This window comes from Mauremys reevesii, linkage group 12, assembly GCF_016161935.1.
Source record: "Mauremys reevesii isolate NIE-2019 linkage group 12, ASM1616193v1, whole genome shotgun sequence".
Classification (NCBI taxonomy): Eukaryota; Metazoa; Chordata; order Testudines; family Geoemydidae; genus Mauremys; species Mauremys reevesii.
In genome coordinates, this window is record NC_052634.1 from 47,134,931 (window position 1) to 47,150,700 (window position 15,770).

The window sequence follows — 15,770 nt, forward strand, 5'->3', positions numbered from 1 at the left end:
TACAGGAATCCATCTTAAACCTGGGGCTTTTCCCCAGGAGAGAGACAAAAGATTCCTGCCTTGTACCAAAGCTGTATAAGGGGGTGGAACAGAAGAAAGGTGGCTGCAGTCATGAGACATCCCCTAGCTACCACCTGAGCTGGAACACGGACTATACCAGGTGAAAAGATTGGGCCCAGACTCCTGCCACCACTGCCAGCAGCACCAGGGGACTAAGGCACTTTCCTGCCCGCCCTCACTCCATGTGGCACACCACTCCCAGAAACGGCTGGCACATCCCTGCAGCCCCTGGCGTGGGGTGGGGTCTCTACGCGCTGCTCCCTCCCTGAGTGCCAACTCTGTCAACTGTGGCAATGGGAGTTGAGGGGTTGGAGTCTGTGGGCAGCGGTGCGCAGAGACACCCGTGGCCCTCCCGCTTAGGGGCTGCTGCCAGAGGGGGATGGGGTGCAGGTTGCTTTTGGGAGATGCTTGAGGTAAATGTTGCACCCCTCACCATCTCCTGCACCCCCAACCCCCTGCCCCAACCCAGACCCCAAACCTGCACCCAAACATTCTCCAGGACCCTGCCCATTGCACAACCTCCTGCACCCCAACCCCCTGACTGAGCTCAGACCCTGCACCCAAACTCTCTCCCAGAGCCGAGCCCAGCCCCTCTCCCTCCCTCACCCAAACTCCCCCCCCAGAGCCTTAGGCAAGTGTGTGTGGGGTGTGGGGCAGGACTTAGTCCCATTCTGGGCACCACCAAAAATTATACAAACCTGCCTCCCGTGTCCAGTCCAACCTTCTGCTGATGCACCTCAGCCCACACCCGTGCAGGGTTTGAAGCTTCCATTGCTTAAATTCCAGGACACTGAGGGATTTCAGCTCCCCTTTGCCCACAGGGAGCCTTCACCCCACTCCCAGCCAGGTTCTTGTCCATGGGATCACTGTAGGGGGCCTGGGTCCCGCTGGGTCTTTTCTCTCTCTGTGACAGGCCAGGGTGCAATACCTGGGGCATCTGAGTACCCAGGACCTTCTGTGGGGCTGCCATTCCCCTTCCCCTTCTGTGGTCTCATCTGTCATTGACTCCAGCCTTTTTTCTACCCATCGTCAGCACCATCCCAAGCCAGCTGCACTCACCTCAAAAAGACAAAGAGTCCTGTGGCACCTTACAGACTAAGAGACGTATTGGAGCATGAGCTTTCGCGGGTGAATCCCCACTTCGTCAGATGAATGTCATGGAAATTTGCAGGGGCAGGTATAAATATGCAGGCAAGAATCAGTCTAGAGATAACAACGTTAGTTCAAAGAAAGAACAGGAGTATTTGTGGCACCTTTAGAGACTTACACATTTATTTGAGCATTAGTTCAATCAGGGAGGATGAGGGGTGAGGGGTGAGGATGAGGTATGAACACCAAGGGAGGAGAAACTACTTTTGTAGTTGGCTAGCCAGTCACAGAATTCCCACTGCATTCATCTGACGAAGTGGGGATTCTCCCAGTGATGAGCTGCCAAAATGTTAACAACCGGTTCCCTCCTCCTGGCAAAATGTTAACAACCGGTTCCCTCCCTCCCCCCGCCCCCGGGAGGGGGGTCGTGCCCCATCCAACCCCTCATGTTCCTTGACAGCCCCCCCCAACCTATGCCCTATCCACCCCCCTTCCCTGTCCGCCCCCTGCCACCCCATCCAACCCCTTCTCTCATTCCTGATGGCACCCAGGGACCCCTACCCCATCCAATCACCCCTTCTCTCTGTCCCCTGACTGTCCCTGGAATCCCTACCTCTAACTGCCCCCCTCTGCCCCATCCAACCCCTGCTCCTTCCTGACTGCCCCTGGGGACCCTTGCCACCATTCAATCCCCCTGTTCCCTGCCCTTTGACCGCTCTGACACTAATCACCCCCCCCAACTCCCCTGCCCTCTTCCCACACCGGCTCCCTGCTACCTTACCGTGCTGCCTGGAGCTGGGGGCCCAGCTGGCCTGGGGCTGGGATCGGAGCCACCCAGCCGACGTCGGGGCCCGACTCCGGGCCAGCAACCCCGCCGCCCGGGGAGCGGACCCCGGGCCAGCAACCCCGCTGCCAGGCCCGGCCCGGCCCGGCTGCCGGGGACCGACCGGACCCTGAGCCAGAAACTGCGCCGCCCGGCCCGGCCCGGCCACAGGGGACCGACCGGACCCCGGGCCAGCAACCCCACCGCCGGGCCCGGACACTGGGGACCGGATCCCGGGCCAGCAACCCGCCGCCCGGCCCGGCCCCGGGGCCGAACAGGAGCCACACTGCGCTGCCCTGCCCAGCGAGGTCGCAGCTGGACCTGGGGGGCCAGGAGCCACGCTGCGCCGCCCGGCCCCAGGGACCAAGGTCCGGCCCCGACCTCGCTGGGCAGCGCGGCGCCTGGAGCCCTCCACCCGCTGGCGCCCCCGCCCCCGCTGAAACTTACCTGCTGGAAGCCTCTGCTTTCTTCTCAGACCTCCCAGGCTTCCCGCGCAAACAGCTGATTGGCGGGAAGCTGGGGAGGGGAGAAGAAGCCGGAGGAGCTTCAGAAGAGGAGGCGGAGTGAGGTGAGCTGGGGCGGGGGAAGGGTAGGGAGCTACTAGAGCTTTAGTTAAATTTAAAAGCCCTTTTGGAACTAGTTGTTCCTCCAGGAACAACCGGTTCTAAAGGGGGCTTCTAAATTTAACAACCGGTTCGCGCGATCCAGTGCGAACCGGCTGCAGCTCACCCCTGGATTCACCCAAGAAAGCTTATGCTCCTGTACGTCTGTTAGTCTGTAAGGTGCCACGGGACTTTGTCGCTTTTTACAGATCCAGACTAACACAGCTACCCCTGTGATACTCAAAAAGACAGTGTCCCCTGTTGGGTGTACATCACTGATTTCTCTCCTCCCCTCTGTTTCCTTGCCTCTCAGTCTGAGCAGATGGGACCTTTCCCTCCAGTGCTGGAGGATTTGCCCTTCTCATCTACCCTTGTCCCAAGCAGCACAGCGGGTGGGAATCTTAAATGTACTGAGGTGACTTAGGCGCAGAACCCCCCCAACCTTGCATGCACTTGGCACTTGGTCCTCACTCAGCAGGATTAAAACTCCTGCAGGGCCACATTCCAGCTGGGCATGAGCAAAGCAGCAGAGCGAAAAAAAGAGATAGAACCCAGGACTTCATACATGAAAATGAACTAGCAGCACATGACCTCTGAACAGCTGCCATTCGAATGTATCTGAAAGTTACAAGGAACAACAATCTGTGTTAAAGGAAGGCTGCCATTTATTAGAGCCCCAGTTGATGCCGTGTGCACAAAGAGAGGATTGAATGTGTAACAGGGAGTTTGGTAAATCTTGGTTATTTTATTTTTGCAACAGGCTCCTGTTCACCTCCAGTAGAGTTTTCAGTCCCAATGGCAACTTACTTACCAAATGTAATACAGACTAGTCCATGCCTCCCAAGTGGATGTGGTTCTTGTTCTTCTGCACATTGTAGCCCATGGAGGCCAAGGACCTGCAAATGTGTCTTCATGGGCCTTTGTTTAGTTGATGAAAACAAACCTAGACACTTAGAGGATTGGAACTGATTGCAGCTGGGGGACATGTTTGGGAGGTTTTTATGCATTTGCACAGGAAAACATTGAGTGTGTCCATTCATTTCAGGGATCCCTATTTAGTGGAGCTCCTGAAAATAGAATTATTTTTACTGAAGTAACAAGTTTGGAAGGGAGCACTTGGATTTGAACCAAGGACCACTCGATCTGCAGTCAAACACTCTACCACTGAGTTATACCCCCAGGACATCTGTGTTGGCAAGTCCGTGATCTTAAGGATTTTGAAGGACGGGCTCTGCCTCAGAGAGCTCCTTTTCTATTCCCAGACCACAAGGGTTTTAAAAATGGGGATTGATTAAACTTTATATACACATGTAGACACCACAGCTTGCACACCCACCAACATAGCTTCCCCCACTGACATAGCTACCACCTCTCGGGGAGATGGGTTAACTGCACGGACGGGACAGCTCTCTCCCCTCCGCTTAGAGCAGCTTCATTATTTATGAATAGGTGGGAAATAACCTCCTGAATGGACAGGAACCAATGTAGCCTGCAGGGCCCCCAGGAGAATACAGGATTCTATAGTATTGCAACTTTTTTTTATGGAAGGGGCCCCTGAAATTGTTTTGCCCCAGGACCCCTGAATCCTGTGGGCGGCCCCTGCCCAGACCGCGGTGCTGTCCCCCCACTCCACCCCCTTCCCTCGTTCTCCTCCCTCCGAGGCCCCATCTGTGCTCCGCCCTCACTCCCCTTTGGCCACGTCCCACCCCTGCTCTTTGGCTGAGGCCTGCTGGTCCCCTTTCGCTCGTCCCTCTCCTCCCCAGGGCCTCCTCGCGCCTCCACCCCTACCCCAAGGTCTGCCTGCTGCCCACCCCCCCTGCCCCTCCCCTGAGACCTGCCCTGCCCATCGCCCACCCCTCTCTGCCCACCCCTGAGACCCACCCTGCCCCACGCCCACCCCTCTCTGCCCTCCCCTGAGACCCACCCTGCCCATCACCCACACCTCTGCCCCTCCCCTGAGACCCACCCTGTCCACCTCTTTCTTTGGTCATCTGTTGTTATTCCTTGAAACATCAAGGATGGAATAAAAAGCGAGTTTACTCCAGGGTGAGGAAAGAAAGGAGCCACCAACCCTCTGGCAAAGCTCAGTGCCCCAGAGAAACCCTGCCCCCTGCTATCGCAATCACTGATGTACTGGGGATATGAAGGGAAAGGGACTGTCTGAATGATCGAGGCAGGAAATGGACAACAAGCTACAGCAAAGTCATTAGCCACAAACACACTCTCCTCGTGCTCCAGCCGGAAGGGAAAGGAGCAGGAATTCTTGCAGTTCAGCCATGGACACACTTACACAAGGGCACAGCAGTGTGTGTGTTGTGGAAGCTGGTTTCAGGAAACAACTGGAATTGATCACTCAGTGAGAACAGAACTAGAGTGCAGTGAGAGCCACATATCCAGCAAGTAGTTGTGGCTGAGTGGTTAAGGCAATGGACTAGAAATTCTTTGGCGTCTCCCTGTGCAGGTTCAAATCCTGCCGACTGTAGAGGAAGTTGTGGTTCTTCAGTTTCAATAGAGCTGGGTCTTGTCTCACTCTTAAGCTATGTCTGCATGAAAGAGTAATGTGGCTTTAACTAAAGTGTTTTAATTGAACAGCTGTTGCATGTCCAGCCTATGCCCCTGTGTCACCAGAGCACATCCATGCTAGCATCTCTTGGATTGCCACAGAGAGCAGTGCATTGTGGGTAGCTATCCCACTGTGCAGCAGGGTGCTTTGGGAAGGGTTTGCAATGCCTCACAGGCTGGTACAGCATCACATGATGCAGATTTCTCTATCTCATTGGTCCATGGGCACCTTACTAGATTGCCAGCTGCTTTTCAACTGCAGTGTGGGGTAGAGACATACGCGGAGAGTTCCATACCCATAGGGTGCTGGGGCACCAGCAATATGCAGAACCAGGGACCCAGCTCCAGCAATATGTGGAGCCAGGTGCCCCCCACGCCTCCCCCGAGTGTTCTGCGGCCCCGGGCTCTGCCCCCGCTCCGCTCGTCTTTCCCGGGCCCAGGAGCAGAGAATCACTGATTGTCTCTTCCCTGAGCAGCTCCATGTTGCCTCCCAGCAACTGATGCCGCATGGTGTTAGTGCCCCATGGCCGGGACAGACTGACTGAGCCTGCCCTGCCCCCTGAAACCCTTTTCCGGCAGGACCCTCAAGCAGCACAGAGGGGGGGGGGGGGCCTCTGCCCACAGTCACCACTCCTGCCCCATCCCTCACCCCCAGTGACGCCACAGTGACAGTGTGCTGCTGGGGGGCAGGAAAGGGGGCTCCTCCCCCAGAGCTTGCTGCTGCCTGCAGGAAAGGGCTGGGGAGTCCTCTGGCCCTCTCCCAGAGCAGCCGGCCTGCACCCCAAACTCATCCCCAGCTCTGCCCCACCCCAGAGCCCCCCCACCGCACCCTCAACCCTCTACCCTAGTCCTGAGCCCCTCCAGCCCCCCAAACACCTTATCCCCAGTCCCAGCCACAGCCCCCATCCCGCCGCACCCTGACCCTCTGCCTGAGCCCTGAGCCCCACCAGCCCCCCAAACACCGTATACCCAGGCCCAGCCCCAGCCCCCAACCCGCGGCACCCTGACCCTCTGCCTGAGCTGAGCCTCCAGCCCCCAAACACCTTATCCCCAGGCCCAGCCAGAGCCCTCATCCCCCCGCACCCTGACCCTCTGCCTGAGCCCTGAGCACCTCCAGCCCCCCAAACACCTTATCCTCAGTCCCAGCCAGAGCCCTCATCCCCCCGCACCCTGACCCTCTGCCTGAGCCCTGAGCCCCTCCAGCCCCCCAAACACCTTATCCCCAGTCCCAGCCAGAGCCCCCATCCCGCCGCACCCTGACCCTCTGCCTGAGCCCCTCCAGCCCCCCAAACACCTTATCCCCAGTCCCAGCCAGAGCCACCATCCCGCCGCACCTGACCCTCTGCCTGAGCCCTGAGCCCTCCAGCCCCCCAAAAACCTTATCCCCAGTCCCAGCCAGAGCCCCCATCCCCCCGCACCCAGACCCACAGCCTGAGCTGAGCCCTCCAGCCCCCAAATACCTTATCCCCAGTCCCAGCCAGAGCCCTCATCCCGCCGCACCCTGACCCTCTGCCTGAGCCCTGAACCCCTCCAGCCCCCCAAATACCTTATCCCCAGTCCCAGCCAGAGCCCTCATCCCGCCGCACCCTGACCCTCTGCCTGAGCCCTGAACCCTCCAGCCCCCAAACACCTTATCCCCAGTCCCAGCCACAACCCCATCCCGCCACACCCTGACCCTCTGCCTGAGCTGAGCCCTCCAGCCCCCAAACACCTTATCCCCAGTCCCAGCCAGAGCCCTCATCCCGCCGCACCCTGACCCTCTGCCTGAGCTGAGCCTCCAGCCCCCAAACACCTTATCCCCAGTCCCAGCCAGAGCCCCCATCCCCCCCCACCCTGACCCTCTGCCTGAGCCCTGAGCCCCTCCAGCCCCCCAAACACCTTATCCCCAGTCCCAGCCAGAGCCCTCCTCCCCCACACTCCTACTCTCGCCCTGAGCCCCTCCCACACTCCAAACCCCCTCATCTGCAGCCACACCCCACAGCCTTCACCCCTGCACCCCATCCCTCTGCACCCCTCCCATCCCCAAACTCCCTCCCAGAGCCTGCATCCTGCATCCCAATCCCCTTCCCCAGCCTAGGGTCTGCACCTCAGACCTCCTCCCTCACCCAAACTCCCACCCAGAGCCTTGGGCAGGTGGGGGGCGGAGTTTGGGCAGGGGCGGGTTCTGGGCACCACCAAAATTTCTACAAACTGCCACCCATGGGTAGAGAGCATGTGTGTGTGCGGTGGGGAGAGACAGTGTGTGCGTTGCGGAAGAGTGAGTGTGTCGCACACTGTCTCTAAGTTCAGACAGCTGCTGGAAGCAACCAGTCCTGAGGCAGGGGACAGCCCCGACATCAGCCCCCTTCTCTCCCTGGCTCAGCTCAGCACAGCACTCTCTGTCACACACACACACTGCTGCCTGCTTAGCTCTGTGTCAGGGGTGCTGGAACAGGGGCTTTAGAGGGCCATGGCCCCACCACTCTTTACTGGCTGTTAGGACAAATGATGGAGGGGGGGGAAGGGTGCAGTCTTGGGGAAGAGGCGTCTCTGGGTGTGGCCTCGGGGGGAGAGGTGGTTTGGTTGGGGTCCTTAGGAAGGGGTGTCATGGGAGTGCCACAGTTTGGACAATGGTGCCGCCACCCACTGTAAGGAAGCTTCTGCCGCCCCTGCTCTGTGTTGGCAGAGCGGGAGAGAGCAGCATCCATGGCTCCCCAGGGCTCTGGCAGGGGGGCTTGGGAGGTGATTTAAAGGGCCTGGGGCTCTGTCCGAAGCAGGGAGCCCTGGGCCCTTTAAATCACCAGCCTGGGGAAGCCGGGCCGGGCTGGCACAGCATACCGGCTCTTGCCGGTACCCCATACCGGAACATGCCGGCTTACTTTCACCTCCAGAAGGTCCTCACATGGATCAATAACTGGTTAGAAGACAAGAAACAAAGGATAGGAATAAATGGACAGTTTTCAGGATGGAAACAGGTAACTAGTGGTGTCTGTACTGGGACCAGGACTAGTCAACATATTCATAAATGATCTGCTAAACAGTGAGCTGACAAAATTTGCAGATGATCCAAAACTACCGGCTTGCTTCCTAGAACAAACGCTCCTTGAGTGGGGTGATCCACAGGGAGTAGCTCAAACCTCCAAAGTGCCTGGCCAGGGGCAGGACATTGGCACAGCAAGGGAGGGGTGTGGCAGTGACATCACAAAGGCCTTTTGCAGGACCTCAGACCATTGGTCAAAGGTGGTGGGGAGGTGGTGACCTCACAGAGAGATGCTGACATCAGCCAGGCAGGACAGGGGCGAGGGGCCAGGGAAACCTCAGAGACCCCTGTGGCTTTGCTTCAGCAAGTCTCCTTCTCCAGGTCTCTCTTTGAGGACTGAGAGAGTATTCGGGTTCACGTATGTGAGCGCCAGGAGGAACCTCTTTCGAGTTTTCTCCTTCCCTTTTCCTGATTTTACTAGAAAACAGCTGTCCCTGTTTAGAAGGTAAGAGCCTCCTCGAGGTCTGAAACCTGTTCAGTCTGATCCATCTGGTGACAGTTGAATTCTAGGCATGGAAAACACGAGCTTAAGGAGGCAGAATTTTGTTCCGCACCTGGGATTTTGTCCCTTAGAATCACTGGGGACATTAGGGTTTGTCCTTTTTGTTTCACCTTTTCCTCCATCCATCCCTTCCTCCTTTCTCTTCTTCTCTTGCTCCTTTCACTTGCTCCCCTCCCAACATCAGAGTTGTGTGTGTGTGTGTATGTTGCTGGGGGAGTGCTCGGCAGCTCCCACTCTGGGAGGTCCACCCAAAAATGTGGGGCTGAAATAGTGCTCGGGCAGTGATCCCCACCAGTGACCTGGGCCATCCTTTGCTCTCTCTGGTGATAACCCTCAGCCTCCCGTCCTCAGTCTCTACCCTGATTGGCTGAGCAGGGGGTTATTGACAGGGAGGAGACTCAGGTCCTTGTTGTTCTCTTTGAAGACCAAGGAAATAAGTTATAACCAGTCATATGTTTGATTAATTTTGCTGCTTCTCTGCATTAATGGTCTCTGAGCAGTTCATGATTCTCTCTATCATTGCAGTTCTCCTCAAATACTTGCTGAATAATTACTGTGCACTGTTGTTGGTCTGGAGCTCATCTGAGAGCACTTTATTCAGGTCTGAAATGTCTGAAATTCAAGATCTGATGGTTAGTTTGAAAATCAGGGCTCTTGGGTCCTACTCCCAACTCTGCCACTGGCTGGCTGTGTGACCTAAGACAAGTCAATTCTCCTTTCTCAGCCTTAGCTTCTCCCTCTTTCAAGTAGGGATAATAATGATCCACTCCTACCTACCTAAACACACACACTGTCTCTCCCCACACACACAGTCTCCACACTGCATTTGAAAGGCAGCTGGCAATCTAGTGGGATGCCCATGGAACATTACACCATCGGACCAGCTCATGCTGCTGTCTCTGTGCATCGGTGACCCTCACGGGGCTGGCTCATGTAAGGGACTGTAGGCCCCTTACTAAAACTTAGTGGGGTTTTTGGTTGGCTAGTTCCCAGCACCAATAGAAGGGTGAAGGGCCAATGGGAAATCAGGACCCTGAGACTGACAGTCCCCAGGGGCAATGGGGAGAGGCCAAAGCTCCAAGTTAGCCACACTGACAGGCCAGGCAGTGTAATGAGGGAGTCACCAGGCCAGGGGGTCCCATCCTCCGTGCGAGCTGGAACTGCCTGGGCCAGAGTGGGGCAGAGCTAAGGAGAGAGCAGGAGCCCGGAGAAGAGCCGGGGAGCAGAGCTGCACCAGCCAGGGAGAACCAGAGCAGATCTGTGCTGCGAGCCGAGCCGCAGCAGCACGAGCCATAGAAGCTGCCCAGGGCGCAGATCTGTGCTGGGAGAAGAGCTGCAGCAAGTGGAGCCAGAGGAGCAGCCCAGGGAGCTGGAGGCAGAGCCGCAGCAGCACTGGGGCTGGAGGTGGGTGCAGTGAGCAGCGTGGGAGAGCGAGGGGGACCCTGGGCAGAAGGCCCAGTGCAAGGAGATGCCACCCATCAAGAGATCTTGCAGGCCAGACTTTTGGGGGTGGGGGGATCATATCCCCTACATGGGGGCTGACACTGGGAACAAGGGCCTGTCACCTAGAGCATGTGGCCACTGCCAGAGCAAGTGTCCAGCCCGTGGTGTCCCTGCAGCACAGCCAGGGCCTGGGGAGGAGGCCTGGGACATGTGAGGGAGAGACTGTGACCTGCCCTGACCCTCCAGAGACGCTGGTTGTGATCTCCCTGCGCCACAGAACAGGGTGACGTGTTTTCCTTTCCCATCTTTCCTTATGTTTTACATTGATTGCTGGGTAATAAATGGTGTTTGCTTGAAGCACATGCAATGAGGAGTGGGTCAGGGAAGTGCCCAGAGTGGAGACACTGTAGCCCCCGTTCAAGTGATCATGACAAGATTGGGGGTCATCAAACCCCCCAGGATTCCTGGGCCCAGCCTTGTTGGGGTGATGAGGTCTCTGCCACACACCAGAGTAGAAAGAGCCTCCTTGGGGTCAGGCAGCCTCTGGGTAAGGGGGTGGGGACTCAGATCCTTTCTCTGGCCAATTGCACCAGGGTCATGTATAAACCAGGGAAGTTCCCCACAATAGCCAGACCTGAACCCCCTGTACACTTGTACTCTGTCCTCATTGCTTCTCTGTCTCTCTTCCCCTCATCTCTGCTGCTCCCCCTCTGGGCTTTGTCAGCACTCAGGACTCTGAATCCTGCAATCTGAGTTCAGATCTCAGTGGGACCTTGTGTTGGTTTGTGATAAAGCCCTGGAGCTCACAGTGCTCAACTTCCCTGTCTCTTGTTGTACAAGAACAAGTCTTTCCCCTCCTGTTGGGTGACTCAGGTCTCTGGGTGGGAGGCTGCAGTGGGTCAGGGCTCTAGAACTGGCTACTGACACCTGAGAGTTGGGATTCTTATGGCTTCACCTGATGCCCACAAGTTTGGCACTTGCTACTGTGCTTTTCCTCTTGCCCACATGGCGCTTGAAGGAAGGAGGGCCAGGGCCAGGCTTCATAGTCAGGGCTAGGCAGGAGGGAGGCAGAGTCCCAGGCTGGAGCCCAGCACCTCTCCTCCTCCGGGCACCTAGAGCAGAGGCGGCTGGTGCTGACAGCTCCAAGGGAAGGCTTAAAAGCTACAGAGCAACTGAGGGTGGGGCAAGAGCAGGACCATGCCTATATGTGGCCTTCAGACAGCCACAAAGACACCTGGCCAGGCTGCTCCCTGCTATGCCAAACCCCCACTGAAGGCCACCCACAGACCAGCATGCGGGGCGGCTGCTGATGCTCTGTGGCCAACACCAGAAGATGGTAGGAAAGCAGGGCCAGCCCCCCTGGTGGGGCCTCTTACCGTTCCCACTCAAGATGCTCACTTTGGCAGTGAAGCAGCCCAGTTTCTTTGGCAAGTCAGGAAGGGCAAAGGCGAGACTGGAAGCACCTGGGGCTCATGCCCCAGCCTTTGTGACACCCCCCCCCAACTCCTTCCCGGGGCTCTAGCTGAAGCCAGAGCATTGGCCTGAGCGGCCAAGAAGAGGTTCCAGCCCTGAAGGGAGCAGGGCTTGCAGCACAAAGTGAGCACAACCATGAGGGGACTCAAATCCTGAATCATCTAATCCACAGGGAGATGCCTCATCCTTTAGGCCACATGATGAGGGGGGCTAAGCTCTTCTTTGGAAAAGCCGGACACTGTGTTTCTCAGGTCATCTGCTGAGGGGGCCGAGACTCTTTGGGCACAAGAAGTCGAGTTCCCAGCAACACGTGAGACTTAATTCTCTGGAGCCAGGTGCAGGGCTTTGGCAGGGAGGCTCAGGCATGGGGGATTGGTGTGCAGCGGACGGACCGGCTGTCTAGGTGTGGAGATTTAGTCACACTGAGGCACAGGAGGGAAGAGGAGGAGGAATCCTGCTGACAGGCAGTGGCTGTGCAGAAAAAGAGGAGGGGTTCCTGGGACTTTTTTTGCCTCTCTTTTGCCTGCCTGCTCACTCTTGTGGTGAACGGTGAAGATGTTTTCTAACAAGCCCAGGTAGCTCAGTTGGTTGAGCATCAGGCTCTTAATCTGAGGGTCCAGGGTTCAAGCCCCTGTCTGGGTGCTCAGCTTTTAAGTTGCCTTGTGTGCCAGGAGCCAAACTCTGTTGACAGCCACACAGGGATTCCCAGAAGCTGTGGCCATTTCCTGGGAAGGTTCCTTTCCTTAGCAATCAGGAGAGAGGCTGCAGCTGCAGGTGCAGATAGCGCAGTCTCTGGCTGGCAGGAAGCGCTGTGGGGCCAGGTGCTGAGAAAGCCCAGAGGGAGAGCAGCAGAGATGGGGGGAAGGGAGAGAGAGAAGCAATGACAACAGAGTACAAGTGTAAAGGGGGCATCTGGTCTGGCTATTGTGGCAAACTTCCCTGGTTTATACCCGACCCTGGTGGAATTGGCCAGGGGAAGGATCTGAGTCCCCACCCCCTTACCCAGAGGCTGCCTGACCTCGAGGACTGTTAGGATACAGATATTCAGGCCAGTCTGCAGAGGCCTGTACTTTAAGAATTTAGGTGTATTTTTATCACTTAGCTAGTTATAGAGGTATAAAAGACAGAATAAAAAATCACTGTCTGTCTGTGTAATGGCCTTCTCTTACTGTGACAGTCTGAGGCCTGGTTCTTCGGCTAAGCAGCAAAGGCAGCCATAAGCTGGGAAGTGTATGGTCACATCCTCACATTCCCAACTAGTCACATTGAAATAAGGTGCGATTGGGCTGTTAGGAATACAGTCCTGCCCTGATATTCCTGTCACCTCCAGAGAAAGGGAAACTTAGTTTGGTAGCATCCTGTCTGGCAAGAACTCACTTATCAATAGACACAGCTGGAAAACCCTTATGTCTGTATAGATGTAGTTGTGAAATCCTCCCTTCTGTATTGTTTTGTATGTTTATTTGCATGGTCTCTGTCTGGGTCTGTGATTGTTTCTGTCTGCTGTATAATTAATTTTGTTGGGTGTGACCAGTGAAGGTGGTGGAATATAACCATGTTACAGTATATCAGGACTGGTTAGTCTAGAGAAGGAGTGAGGGTACCAGGCGGCGCGGCGGTCGGGGCCACGTGGTGAGTGTCCCGCTGAAGCGCTGGCCGCCCCCCTTCTCTCTCCCCCCACTCCCTCCCCTTCCCCCCACACTAGACCGGGCGCGCACTCTGCAGCACAGGGAGTCCACTGGCTCCGGCCGCCCTGTAGGGTTTTTTTTTGTTTTTCCCCTGCTTTGCCAGCTGCACCGTTGTTTTTCCCCCCACCACCCTGCTTTGCTGCTCCAGCCCCACCGGTTTTGTGTTGTGCCCCGCCCCCACTGTGCTGCGCCAGCTGTGCCGTGTGCCTCCCCAGCTTTGCTGCTCCAGCCCCACCGTTTTTGTGTTGTCCCCGCCACTTTGCCACTCCAGCCACATCGTGTCCCCCCCCCGCTTTGCCACTTCAGCCGCGCCGTATCCCCCCACACACCCCCGCTTTGCTGCCAAACATGCACCTTTGTATGCAACTGCTGAGTCAGTTGTGAACCTTGCTACCATTATCATTATCCCTTTGAAATAATGATGGTGATGGACACTTGGCTCTATATCCCAGTGTGTCATGGATGTCTACAGGCTGCATTAGCCAATCCAACCATTTGGCTCTTGCAGATGGGCACCTCTGTATTGTGCCTGAGTCTTGTACAGCTATGAATGGCTGGTAGATGCCGATATTTTCCCGTCTTTTTAACCAGCTCTAATACCAGGCCAGGCCAGGGCTGGGAAGAGAGAGAGAGCAGCAGGTTTCCCCTATTGTGGCCGTCTCGCTTTTTCTTGACTAGCTTCACCTCTGCACCAAGTTGTGCTTTTCATATGTGAGCCTGGCTAGCTCAGGTGGCAGAGCATCAGACTTTTAATCTGAGGGTCCAGGGTTCAAGTCCCTGGTCAGGTGAAAATTTCTCACTGTGATAATAAAGCCTGTCTTTCTGGAGTCTTGTTCAGTGTTACTCTTTCTCTCCAGGATTTTGCCTTTCCTAAGAAGGGCCTTTCTGTGGGGGGGGATTGAAGAAGCAACTCCTTGACATCCCCTCTGTCCTTGCAGGCTGGAGGAATAAAGTCCTCTGGCCATACAGCATGTTCCTCCCCTGCAGACACAAACACACAGAATATTCATAAGGAATTAGAATTAGAATCCACCACTTTCCTTGGGAGCTTGTTCCTGTCGTGAATCATCCTCGCTGTTGAATATTTGTGCCTTAGATGTAATATATTAATTTGTCTCTTTTCACCTTCCAGCCATTGGGTCTTGTTATGCCTTTCTCTGCTCGATTAAAGAGCCCTTTAATAGCCAATCTTTTCTCTCCATTAAGGCCTTTCAACACTTCAGTGAAATCACCTTTCAATCTTCTTTCGATAAACTAAACAGGTTGAGCTCGTTCAATAGCAAAGAGCCACCAAATGTTCTGAGGGCTGGAGAAAAATGTCTTCTAGGGAAAGTGGTGGATTCTCCATCTCTTGATGTCATCTAATGGAGACTAGATGCCTTTCTGGAATGTGTTTGCCCAAAAGTAGCTATTGTGTCATACAGGAGGCCTGTGATATGCAGGAGGTCAGATTAGATGCTCTAATGGTCTCTTCTGGCCATAAAGTTGACTAATTTCTGAAAAACTGAGTGTAGCATTGGGAGCAGCGTCTGATGTTTTCCTGTCTATCCGGCTTGCTGCCTAGAACGAACGCTCCTTGAGTGGGGTGATCCACAGGGAGTAGCTCAAACCTCCAAAGTGCCTGGCCAGGGGCAGGACATTAGCACAGCAAGGGAGGGGTGTGGCAGTGACATCACAAAGGCCTTTGGCAGGACCTCAGACTATTGGTCAAAGGTGGTGGGGAGGTGGTGACCTCACAGAGAGATGCTGACATCAGGCAGGCAGGATGGGGTGAGGGGCCAGGGAAACCTCAGAGACCCCTGTGGCTTTGCTTCAGCAAGTCTCCTTCTCCAGGTCTCTCTTTGAGGACTAAGAGAGTATTTGGGTTCAGGCACGTGAGCGCCAGGAGGAACCTCTTTCGAGTTTTCTCCTTCCCTTTAGTGATTTTACTAGAAAACAGAAGTCCCTGTTTAGAAGGTAAGAGCTTCCTCAAGGGAAGGGGTGTCATGGGTGTGTCACAGTTCGGATGCCAGTGGCCCCCCTACAGGAAGTTCCCACCACCCTGCTCTGTGTTCGCAGGGCGGGAGAGAGCAGCATCCACGGCAGTGATTTGCTCCTGGCTGCCGGAGCAGAGCAGCAGGCTCAGCTGTCAGAACTTCCCAGAGCGATGAAAGGGGAGGGGCCCATGGCTCTGTAGCAGGAATGCAGGGCAGGCGAGTTCACGTCAGGCATTGTGGGATACTGGAGGAGGCCAGTTATGGTGATATAATGAACAGCAGCATCTACAGTGACACTCTGTCACTTTAAGTTTGCTGCAAAAAGCTCTAGACCTCTCATCGAAGTTGTTTTATTTTGTCAGTAAAACAGGGCAGTTTTGTCGCCAGACGTGGCATTGCCGTGTGTGCACCAGCCACAAGCTGCCGACCGAGGGAGCGTTGTGTGTTTTTCATACACCTGAGCAATATAATTCTGCTGAAACAACTTTGTAGTGCAGACGTGGCCAACGATTCACTCACACACACACACACAG

At 55.8% G+C, this 15,770-nt stretch overlaps 3 non-coding genes across 3 annotated transcripts; 2 read left to right on the top strand and 1 right to left on the bottom strand.

Annotated features, from left to right (window-relative positions):
• Positions 1 to 3,681: 3,681 nt before the first annotated feature.
• TRNAC-GCA lies at positions 3,682 to 3,753 on the bottom strand. The gene has a single exon. It is a non-coding gene; the product is annotated as a tRNA-Cys (tRNA).
• Positions 3,754 to 12,142: 8,389 nt separating this feature from the next.
• TRNAK-CUU lies at positions 12,143 to 12,215 on the top strand. Its single transcript has one exon. It is a non-coding gene; the product is annotated as a tRNA-Lys (tRNA).
• A 1,761-nt stretch (positions 12,216 to 13,976) lies between these two features.
• On the top strand, positions 13,977 to 14,049 carry TRNAK-UUU. The gene has a single exon. It is a non-coding gene; the product is annotated as a tRNA-Lys (tRNA).
• Positions 14,050 to 15,770: the final 1,721 nt, after the last annotated feature.